Source organism: Pteropus alecto, unplaced genomic scaffold (assembly GCF_000325575.1).
Source record: "Pteropus alecto unplaced genomic scaffold, ASM32557v1 scaffold51, whole genome shotgun sequence".
Lineage (NCBI taxonomy): Eukaryota > Metazoa > Chordata > Mammalia > Chiroptera > Pteropodidae > Pteropus > Pteropus alecto.
In genome coordinates, this window is record NW_006431922.1 from 1,004,006 (window position 1) to 1,016,117 (window position 12,112).

Consider the following 12,112-nt stretch of genomic DNA (forward strand, 5'->3'; position numbering starts at 1 on the left):
ACCTCTCTTTTTCAGTCATTATAGTCTCAATTTGTCCCTGTATATGCTGAACGGCCATTACTATCTTGCTATAGCAAATTTTTTCTTATTGTTTAAGCTTATAATGCTCTGTTCTTAGTAAAAGTTGAACTTCTCTCTGCTTCTATTTGCCTGCTCATCGCCTTACTTCTAGTTATGTGTGGGGTTTTTTGTTTTGTTTTGTTTTGTCATTTTGTTTTAGGTGAGCTGACCCCTTTCAGTATTTCCTGTAATGCAGACCTCATACTGGAGAATCCCCTCAATTTTTGTATGTCTGGAAAGGTCTTTATTTCTCCTTCATATCTAAAGAAGAGCTTAGCTGGATACATTTTTCTTGGCTGGTAGTTCCTTTCATTTAATCGTTTGAATATATGATTCCACTTCTTTCTGGCTTGGAATGGTAGTGCTTAGAAAATGCAAGCCTCGTATTGGAGAATACCTTCGATTTTTGTGCATCTAGAAAGGTCTTTATTTCTCCTTCATATTTAAAGAAGAGCTTTGCTGGACAAATTTTCTCTGGCTGGTAGTTCCTTTCATTTAGTAGGTTCAATATATGATTCTACTCCTTTCTGGCTTGTAAGGTTAGTGCTTAGAAGTCCGACAATAATCTAATGGGTTTTTCTTTATAGGTTACCGTCTTCTTCTCCCTGGCTGCCCTGAGATTTCTTTCTTTGTCATTTATTTTTGATAATTTTAATACAATGTGTTTTGGTGAAGGTCTTTTGGGGTTGAGATAATTGAGTGTTCTGTCGACTTCTTGAATTCCATGCTCTAGCTCATTCCTTAGATTTGGGAAATTCTCGTCCACTATTGTCTGAAAATACTTTGTAGTCCCTGCTCCTTTTCCTTGACTTCGGTAATGCCCATTATTCTTATGTTTCCTCTTCTGGTGGTATCAGCTAGTTCTTGTATTTCTCTTTCATTATTTTTCATTCATTTTTCTCTCTTCTTCCTTCTGATTTATTTCCAGATTTCTTTCTTCGATATCACTGGTCCTTTCTTCCATTTGGTTGACTCTGTTTCCCAAGCTTGCTATTTCATTTTTCAACTCTTGCAGTGTGTTCTTCATCTCCAGAAGTTATATTTGGTTCTTTTGGAGAGTTTCAATCTCCTTGCTAAAGGACTAATTCTGCTAATCCAGGTGTTTTTCAATTCCTGAAATTGTTGATATGACTCGTTTTGGAATTCACTGAGTTTTTTTCAGAAATATCATCACTTAGAATTTAAGTGATATTTAGTTCCTTACCCAAAATAAGGATCAGCTTTTCAAAAGGCAAATTAAACTGGCAGAAAAAAATGGCATAGTTGATAGAGGCTCTGTTCCTCCCTCTGGTGAGCAAATCAAAGTTGTGACAGAAACAAAGAGCAAACAGCAAGGAAAAATCACCTGGGATCTAGATGAACAAGTAATACAACTAGGCAGAAATCTAATAATCACCCTGCAATGGCAGAAGGTAGGACAGGGTGAGGACGTGGTGCTGCCTGTTCCCAAGTAGCTGAGTGAGACTGATGTGGCAGAGGCAGCAGCACCGCAAAAGTCCACTTGCAGATACAGCCACTGCAGGCTCTCCTTAAAGGGGCCATGTCAGCAAGTGGACTTTAGTAGTGATGGACCTGCTCCCTGAACACCAGTGCCGGTTCAGCTGTGCAGGAAGCAACAGGAATTTACAAAAGAACACTGAATTGTTGGACAAAGGGCTAAGGCGAGACTTGCTCTGTACAGAAGTGCCAGTAGTATCCATTGTTCCTCTGTTGAGCCCTCCCTCCTTCCAGTGCACAGACTCATCACCACCATAGCAGAGATGTCATCAAACTGGATAACAGAGGTAGCTCAGTCCAGAGGATTCCCTGAAACTCCTCCTCCTCCAACTCACGGCACCACCCAAGCCACATCCAGGTATATCTTCAGTGAGTCAGATGCTCTTTGCTGAGCAGCGCCTAGAGTTACATGGTGGCAACTGGACTCAGTTTCTGATGTGGTCATATGAAGCAACTATAAGCACAGTTCCTGTGGATTGCTTGCTGAATTAACAGGTGGTCCCAGAAGCTTGGGCTAAATTTTTGCCTTCAGCTGAACCCCAATTAGGACTATGCCACTGGACACCTACTACACAAGTCCACACTAATAAAAATGGGAGATTTAGGAGCTTTGCTTAGTACATAGAAACAGACACAGAAAGTCAGACAAAATGGAAAGACAAAGAAGCAAAAACCATATGAGAGAACAGAACAGAGGTCCAGAAATAATGGAGTCAAGCAATCTAACACATGCAGAGTTCAAAACACTGGTTATAAAGATGCCCAGTTAACTTATAGGAAGTGTAGATTAATTCAGTGAGAAATTTAACAGATAGAAAACATAAAAATGGAAATGGAAATTATAAAAGGGAATCAGTCAGAAATTAAGAACACATTAACTGAGATGAAGAGTATATTAGAAGGAATCAACAGAGTAGATAAAGAAGAGGATCGAACCACCGATATAGAGGTTAGGTAAGCCAAGGATACTCAATCAGAATGGCAAGAAAAAAGAAGCCAAGACTATAATAATTTTCAGTTGTATAGCATACTGTCCTATAGGCTCCTTAATAGTGTTCTATAGGCTCCTTAGTAATAATTTAAGGAGCCTATAAGACACTATTAAAGGTAAAAATATCAGAGGTATCTGAAGAGGGAGAACAAGAAGTTGAAGAGCTATTTGATGAAATAATAATGCAAAACTTTCCTAACCTGGTGAAGGAAATAGACATACAATCCCAGGAAGCTGAAAGAATCTCCAAACCCAGTAACTCAAAGAGGTCCACACTAAGACTCATCATAATTAAAATGCCAAAGGTTAAATATAAAGAGAGAATCTTAAAAGCAGCAATAGAAAAACAGTTAGTTACCTACAAGGGTGCAGCCATAAGACTGGCAACTGATTTCTCAAAAGAAACTATGTAGGACAGAAGGGCCTGGCACAAAATATTCGATGTGACGAAGACCCAGGATCTACAACCAAGAATATTTTATCCAGGAAAGCTATCATTTTGAGTTGAAGGACAGATAAAGAGCTTCCCAGACAAAAATAAGCTAAAAGAATTTATTATCACCAAGTCAGTATTACAGGATGTTAGAGGACTTCTTTAAGAAGAAAAAACATGTATAAAAACAGGATTAAAGAATGGTAATAACTACATTTCTATCAATAAGTACCTCAAATGGAAAAGAATTAAGTGCTCCAACCAAAAGATAGAGTGGCTGAATGGATAAGAAAACAAGACCCCTACATATGCTGCCTACAGGAGATTTACTCCAGGTTAAAAGACACACAGAGACTAAAAAGAAGAGGATAGAAAGAAATATTGCTTTGATGGACGTAGAGGGTATTGCACTGAATGAAATGGGTCAGATAGAGAATGACAAATATCACATAATTTCACGTACATGTGGAATTTAAAGAACAAAATCGACAACAACAAAAGTAGAAATAAAGTCATAGATATAGAGAATATTTAGATGGATACTAGATAGGAAGGCAACAAAAAAGAGAGAAAGAGATTAAGTACAGATGGATAGTTGCAGGATAGACATGAAGATGTAGAGTATATCATGGGAAAGATGGTTAATAATGTAATAAGTATGTAAGGGAGAAGAGGGGTATTAGATTTAGTGGGGTGATCACTTTACGAGTTATGTGGATCTCTGATCACTATGCTATAGAACTGAAATTGGTATATATTGTATGCCAACTATAAGTGAAAAAGAACTCATTGAATTGTACAATGTAAATACAAGCAACTAATTGTCTATTGTATTTCAATAAAGAGAAATTTTTTTTAAAAAAAGGTAAATTAAGTTCACTTACATTATTGTAGTTTTCTTTTCATATTTACTTTGGTTTCTACTATGCTTACTTTTTTCTTTCTCTGCCTTTTCCTATATTGACATTTTTTAATTCTTGGTTTTATAGTCTACTAACTTAGTTGTTGACCTTAATAACTTTTTATTGAAGCTATACTTAATTATTTGAGAGATATATGTGCTCTTTTGTCATAGTTGAATGAAATTGCTATTATTTCTCATTGTTTCAGTTTCTTCATTTTTGGTGTATTTACTGTTTTAAAAGTCATCTTTTTAATAGTCTCTATTAGATTGTCCTATTATCTCAAGTTTGGAGGAAATCTAATACTTGTTTTATCTTTCATATACTTTTATTTCATGTATCCACTTGTACTGTGTTTCAGAGCATTTAATTATCTCTTTTTGGAGCTAATATCTTTTAATATCCCCTAATATTTCTATTTGCATTGATATATTTATTGGTGTTACAAATATATGTTCTACTCTGCTTAAGTAAAAGTTGTGGTTGTTGTTACAAGATGAGGAAGGCTGAATCCTGTGTTTGAGATATTTATAGATGTTATTGCCTCATAAAATAATACACATAAAATGTATCTTTTTTATGTGTTAGGATACAGGTGAGTATGTATGTGAATGTGTCTTGCTACTTAACATCTATATATAATACATATAAAAAATACACACCCACACACATACAAATACTGATTCTACTGACCATTATTATGATGGTGTATCCATGTGAAAACTTATAATATGACAGGTACCATAGAAGAAAACTCATGGAGCCACTGATCCATAGTCTTCATAATAAAAAGTTTACAGTACTTATAACTACAGAATAGACCTACATATCATAACAATAATGTTTGCAAAATACCTTCGTATATATTCACTTAATTTTTCTAAAATTCTTATGGGAGTAGAAAAGATATTACAAACCTCTGTTTCTAAAGTAGTAATTTGGACCCTAAAGAGTTTTTAAAAAGATTTGTTCAGAAAGTTTTTGCTGTTGTTGTTTGTTTTATTTTGTTTCATTATTACTTTTTTGTTTTTTTACTTAAAATGACTGTCTAGGGTTCTACAAATCTCAATTCCAATTTCAGGCAGTATTAATTGATATATTTATTGGTGTTACAAATATATGTTCTACAAATAATGGTTTCTACATAGTATGGCCTTTTTATTTTACCTTATTCACATTTTAAACATATCTTAATGAAACAAATATATTTTAACTACAGTTCTGTGCTTTTTTCTTCTCAAAACTTTTCCTGGAAGACTAGAATCATGAAGAATGCTACATCAAAAATAGGCTACTTTTAGAACACAAACAACATGACTACATTCACTGTGTTTAAATTAAACACTGAAGAGAATGTTTATATTTTTAAAATTATAGTAAAATAGGTATCATTTTCTCAAATACATTTTATAATAAATAGGTCAATAATTTTTTTTCTATCTTAACTAAAATAATTTTAAAATGACTTAATTATGTATTTTATATACAAGTTTTTTCCCTGGTTCAATTTCTTAGCAGAATCCTAACCTCATGGTCTATGCAACCAATACCTTTAAAAGCCATCTGAATTGTAGACATGAAGTAGAAGGAAAGAAAAAAGTTCTGGTATTCCTTTTGTACATCAAGACTAATGAAGAGAGAATTTTCATTTTCAATCAGGGAAATAATGCAGATGACATTTAAAAAGATATGGATAAAAAGAAGAAAGCTTATTAAAGATAGTAAAAAGTGGTAAAAAAAACCTACTTTGATTAATTAAATAAAACAATTTATAAACATACTAAAGCCATTTTCATGTATCTAAAAATGCGACTTGCCAGGGAGTAGTTTTAAAATTCGTCACTCACCCATAAACCACAGACTAAAACTCTAGTTGTTGGAGGTGCTTCTATGAAGATTCAACATCTTTGACACTGTGTTAGGATTCAATCTTCTGTTCAAATGAGTATCTGTGTAGGAAAGGAGGAGTTCTACAGAAATTTCCTACTTAACATTGCATTGTAAGAGCAGAGTTTGGGGAAATGAAGCATGCTAAAACTATCTTCTAAGCATCTGTGGGCCATAAGAGCATCTGTCCCATTGACTACAGTGTACTCACTGCCCCAAACACAGCTTAGTACATATAAATTCACTTAATAGATATTTACTGAAGAAATAAAGTACCAAAACTTACATTTTCCTACTTCAGTCTTGCTTCCAAGGTCAGATCAATCCAGGTAGGTACGAAAAGGCTTTGTAAGACTGTACCAGTTTTTACCTAAAAGGCTTGACATTAACTTGGCCTTCTAGACCTGAGTATGCATGCCACAGTGTAGATATGACACTGGTGTTTTAAGTTTTCCTCATTACCGTCAGTGGAGGCACCAGCATCCTGGTGACAATACCCGAACACCTGTGCCCTAAGAATCACAACTATTCTGTACGCTCTAGTTAAATAAAGTTGACATCAGTTGTGTTCATTTCTTCCTTATCTTCCTTTTAATAGAACAACATTCTTATAGTTTGGAAACCTGGCTCTCCATCATATGGAACCAGCACTCCTTTCTTTTGAGAGCTACTCCTCCTCCAACTGTGACCACATGACTTAGTGCAAGTTGCCAATTATATTATTCTTCTGTCCTCTCCCCAGACAATTTAATTTCCAGCTATACATGAGGTCAGAACTCTCAGAATCTATCTCTAAGACTTTAGAAATGAAATTTAGAAATGAAGAGAGAGAGAGAGAGAGAGAGAGAGATAAGCCCTTTTCGTGTAAATCTGTGAAATATGGAAAATAAATTTGTTGAGATTAAAATGTTTTATATGTAAATGAAAAAAGTATGAGAACCAAGACAGATGTTGAGAAAAGCAGAAGAGAGAAAGACAGAGAGAGAGAAGGAGGGAAGAGGAGGAGAAGGCAAAGGACGGAGTGGAAAGAAAAGAAGAGAGAAAGATGATGGGATTAGAGTTCAAGTTTCCAATTTTCCCTGGAGATTTACCCATACTCCAATCATTCCTCATTTTTGCAAGAAAATAAATTGTTTGTTTTGCTTAAGCTACTGTTAAGTTTTGGTCACTTTCAACCATGGGTCCTAATATTAACAGTAAACTGAGAGCCAAAGCCCTACTGCCACTGCATGGAACTCCTAGAGAGTTATCTATCCATCCCTATATCTATCCAGCTAAATGGGCTCCACTACCTCTTATAAAAATTACATAGCTGACTGGTGTCTGTATCATGAACTCCTTACATGAATTTGGAAATTGAGTCTTGTCTTTAACTGTTAGCTTCTGCTTTCCTAGTTACCTCAATCCAGCACCTTTACTCAACTCAGCATTTTCATGCCCAGACCTCCATGACACCTTAACTAAGTTTATAGAAGTTGCATAAGGTCTTTTTTGCTTGTTCTTAATATACTCCTATACTTTTCTTTTTGCCAAAGTTTTTGAAGCAAGGCAATATAATGATCACTTGAAAGAATGCTGTGTACCTATATGAATAATAAATAATGGAAAATGGGCTGGAGCAGAGTAATACTTGAAGGCAAGGAGATAAATGGCCAATGAGAGAGGAGGAGGACTGATTAGAGGAAGCAACAGAGGGAGTGAAATGTACATTAGAGGTACTAAAAAGAGTGCATCATCTGACTTGTAGAGTTATTAGATGTATGTTTCCTCTTTTTGATAATTATTCAAGTGGAAATTATAAGGAAATAGCTCCCTTAATTAAAAAAATAAGCAAAAATATCCAACATTTAACAAGAGAAAAATACTGTTTGGAGAAACTGCAAATGGTAAGAGGTAGGTTGTTAAATGAATAGTTTTGGCTGTAGCCATGAGGGAAAAGTTTTCACTGGCCACATTGGGGTGAGGGGCTCAGGTAGAGAGTGGTGGGAGTTCTGGTGTGGAATGAGAGGACTTCCAGAGCAAAAAGTTTGAAGTAACCTTTCTTTCACTAAAACAAACAAAACAAAACAAAACAAAACAAAACAAAACAAAACAAAACAAAACAAAACAAAATGAAAACTGCTGGGTCTTCCACCAATAGCAGTAGTGATACTTGGCCCAGAAAGAGACAGCTGAGAAGCTCAGGCTTTAAAGGCAAATGTAAAATTCTGATCTCCATCTCCTTTTCCTTCTACCTCCCAACTTTCTCTCCACATGTGTGATTTATTATATTTTAAGCATTAATATGTAATCTCTTTATTTATGACCAGTTATATCTACATTGTCTTGAGGATCTAGTGTTTGGGACCCTTGCCTATTCCATATAGTAGATAAACTGAGAGATTTAGAAGACAAGAAAAAATTGCAAAAAGAAAAAGTTTTAATTAATGATCTCAGGGAATCTCAAATGAAGGATGTGTCTGACATTAACAAAGAGAGATGTTCCCTTATAGTAATGTCTTTGACCAAAATACAGAATGAAGGAAGAGAAGCAAATCCTTTTTGCTGTGAACCTCAAGATAATAAGTTTTTAGAGGAGACCTACATCATATTCTTTTGGTACTGTCTTCATTTCTCCATATCAAACAAGTTTTCAAAATGTGTTAGTTTTCAACATTTGGTTATCTTTGAATTCCTAGTAAAAATAAAGAGATGAGTTATTTTTTTCCCCTCATTATACAGCCCAAAGTTTACATCGATATGGATTTGTGTGGACAGGAAATAAATTTAGGAACATGATGATAACCCAATATCTATTGGTCTTTTTCTTTCTTTCTTTCTTTTTTAATTTTCTTAGAGAGAACAGAGACAGATGTTTTTAGCACAGATTGGCAATTCCCTCAGAAGAGGTTTGATTAGAAAAGGTGATTTCCTCTGCTGGGTTGCTGCTCCCCAAAGAACAATGGCAGTGTTTAAGCTGATTCAGGTTGTGACTGATGAGAACTGTCAGGTTCTACTGGTCAGTTTATAATATCAATAAAGTTGAGCTTTCCTTTGGGGTGTTCAAGACAGTAGTTGCAGCACAGATCTCCCACCCTTTGTCATGAGGAAGAAACATCACATTCAACATTACAGATCTCCCTTGTTTCATCATCTCATGGCCTTCAGATACACTTGAATCTGGGGATTCAAACATAAATTTGTCCTGCACACTAAAAATGGAAAGCCAACATAATTAATAAAAAATGGATTCTTTCTTGAAAAAGACACTACTTTTCAACACAACAGTGAAAATAAAATTCTTAGTAATAGAAAAATAAATCTATATGTAGGCTATAATCTTGATATAAATCCAAGTCTAGGTATATGTAGTCCACATATTTTTAAATAGGTAAAATGACTGATCAAGAGGCAGGAAGCATGGGAAACATGCTAAAGTCAAACTGTAACTCTGGCTAGAACACTAATTAGTTATGCTATTAGACTTTCACCTCTGTTTCAATAATGTAGCCAATTCTTTCCGTGCCCCTGCACCCTGATGGCTTTTTACTGCAAACACCTACACCTCTTTGTTCAAGGGTTTTCTCTGACCACAAGAGCATTGTCCTATTATGGACAGGGCAGGTTGGAAGTGCTGGTGAATAATGATGGATAGCAGTTAGAGTATTAATACCTTCGCTTTCTCAACCTTCAGTTGGGATAACTCTGAGTAGTGCTCTAAGCTGTTCTCCAGAGATCCCAGTTGACTACAACGGTAATCTGTTCATGAACACCTTATGTGGGCATCGGTTTCTTTCCTGTCTCAATTCTGTACTCCCCACTTCCAGTGGTTACCTCCAAAATACACTACTTGTGCTCAAACTCTTGTTTCAGAATTTGCCGCTGGGAAAGCCAACCAATGAGAACATGAGCCAACAATAAGAATAGTTTTATATTGGCACTGTTTTCTAATCATAAGAATAATACGTGCTCATTGAAGATAATTTGGAAAACACAGAGGAACAAAGAAGAAAAACAAAAACTGTTAGAACATAAATGTAGTAGATATAAATATTATTAAAATGTTGATGTATTTCAATCCATATAAATAAAAAGTATTTGAATTATGTTAACTATCCAAGTTTGTACCACTACCAAGATGTATAACTTAGCAACAAATACTTCACTTAGTCTCAATTTTCTTCTTGGTAAAATACACGTGAGTACACACACACACAACAACAACAACAACAACAAGATTGTTATAAAGATTAAATGCAATGAAACATGTGAAAGTGGTACAAAGCAGGTACCTAACAGTTGCCATATTGTTCTTCATTTCAGGTATTTTTCAATGAAGTAGGTAATTTATCCATGCCTCTCTCATCATGCTTGGCAATCTAAGACCCAAATTTTCTAATACTCAGAAGTATATAGATCAGTATTTCTCAATATGTGGTTGAGAAACCACTAATGTCAGAATTATCTAGGGAAATTATTAAAAAGGGCAATACACAGATTCTACTAAATCAGAGTCTTTGAAGAAGGGCCCAGGGATATGCATTTCAATAAAGCACCTTATGTGACTCTTGTTTCTGTTAAAGCATGAGAAGTAATTATTTAGTAAAGGCCAATGAAACAGCCTGAGAGGCCTGAGAGAGTGCTGTGGGCTTTCCTCATCTGCAGCAGTCAAACACACTAGTGAACAGATCTGTGTTCAGACTTTGCCTCCTCTGAAAGGTCATAGCTATTCATAGCCTGGGCTTTAAGGCCAGAAAGTCTTGAACTCAAATCCTGGTTTTGCCACTTAACTTGCTGGTGGATCTCGAGTGGGTTACTTGATAACTGTGAGCCTCAGTTTCCTCCTAGATAAAATGTGGGTACTAATTATAATTTCCTCAGAGAGTTGGGAATGATTAAAGAAGATTATAATGCAGGTAAACTACAAAGCACAACTCCTGGAATGGAATGCCCAATAAATATTTGTCATCTCCATCACCACTGTCATCTGCTCTCAGGAAAGCACTGGAAGTGTGCAACTAATAAAGCATTTCTTGAAAACATCCAACAGTTGAGCTGTGGAAAGTTTGGTTTCTCAGTGAGTCAATATAACTAGAAAATAAATTTTTTACTTAAAATTAGAGTGCCATGAATCAACAAAGTTGAGGAGATTCAAGATGGAACAGAAGGTAAAGGCTGTACACATCTCCTCTAGCAACCAAAATTATAACAAAACCACAGAGCAACCAGTACCTGGAGTTGCCAGAGGTCTGGCTGAACAGAGCCCTATAACTAGGTCACCTCAAAACAGTAGGCAGGGCAGAGATGCAAAACGGCCTCGTCACATACTGTGACTGGTGATGGAGAATTGGGAGGGCTATCGTAGCTATAGAGCCCTCTCCCTTCCCTAAGGAGCAAGGTGTCCCAGCTGCACACTGGGCTACCCAGCCCAGGGTTCCAGTACGGGGAAGAGAAGTCCCCACAACCTCTAGCAGTGAGAACCAGCAGAGGTTGCAGTTGAATGAGATGGAGGGCTGCAAGAAGCAGAGACCCTCCTCTTAAAGGGGCTACACCAGGCCCTACTTGCTGACAGACTCACTCACTCTGAGCTCCAGCACTGGGCAGCTGCTTGAGGGGTGCCAGGGACATATGAGGAGGTGCTGAGCTGTCGGGCTTCAGAGCAAGGGATGAAGGGACGGTTTGCTCCTGAACACAGGTGCAGGCAGAAGCCATTATGCCTTTGTTGAGCCCGCCCCACTCCCAGCCTGCAGACACAGGTGCCATCAGTCTGGATAACACAGGTCGCTCCACCTAGGGAATTCCTTGAGACCCTGCCTCTCCCAACTTATGAGCCTATCCAAGCTCTTCTAGTGAGTTTATTCCATACAAACCGGCTGTCTTGGCTCCTGCTGCAAACTTTCATAAAATCTCTCAAAGGCTCACAAAACCCAATGAAGCAGCATCTGGCTTCGATGTACCCTATACCTTTTGCTGAGCAGCCTCAAGTCCTGCACTAGTGGCAGCCAGCCTCGGTTTCTGACTTGGCCTCTTGAGGCCTATAATCCCAGCACAGGTAGCAGCCACATGTGGATTGCTTACCAGATGGTCTCAGAGGTGCACAGGCTGTGGCTGAATTTGGCCTGCGGGACCCCTTTCAAGTCTGTGCCAAGGATCCCCGTAGCATACCTACTGCATAAATTCAGTCTACTAAGACTGGGAGACTTAGGAGCACAACCTAATGCATAGACACAGGGAGGCAGCCAAAATGGGGAGACAAAGAAACATGCCCCACTGGAAAGAACAGAACAAGACTTCGGAAAAAGAATTCACCAAAATGGAGACAAACAATACACCCAATGCAGAGTTCTGAACACTGGTTATAAG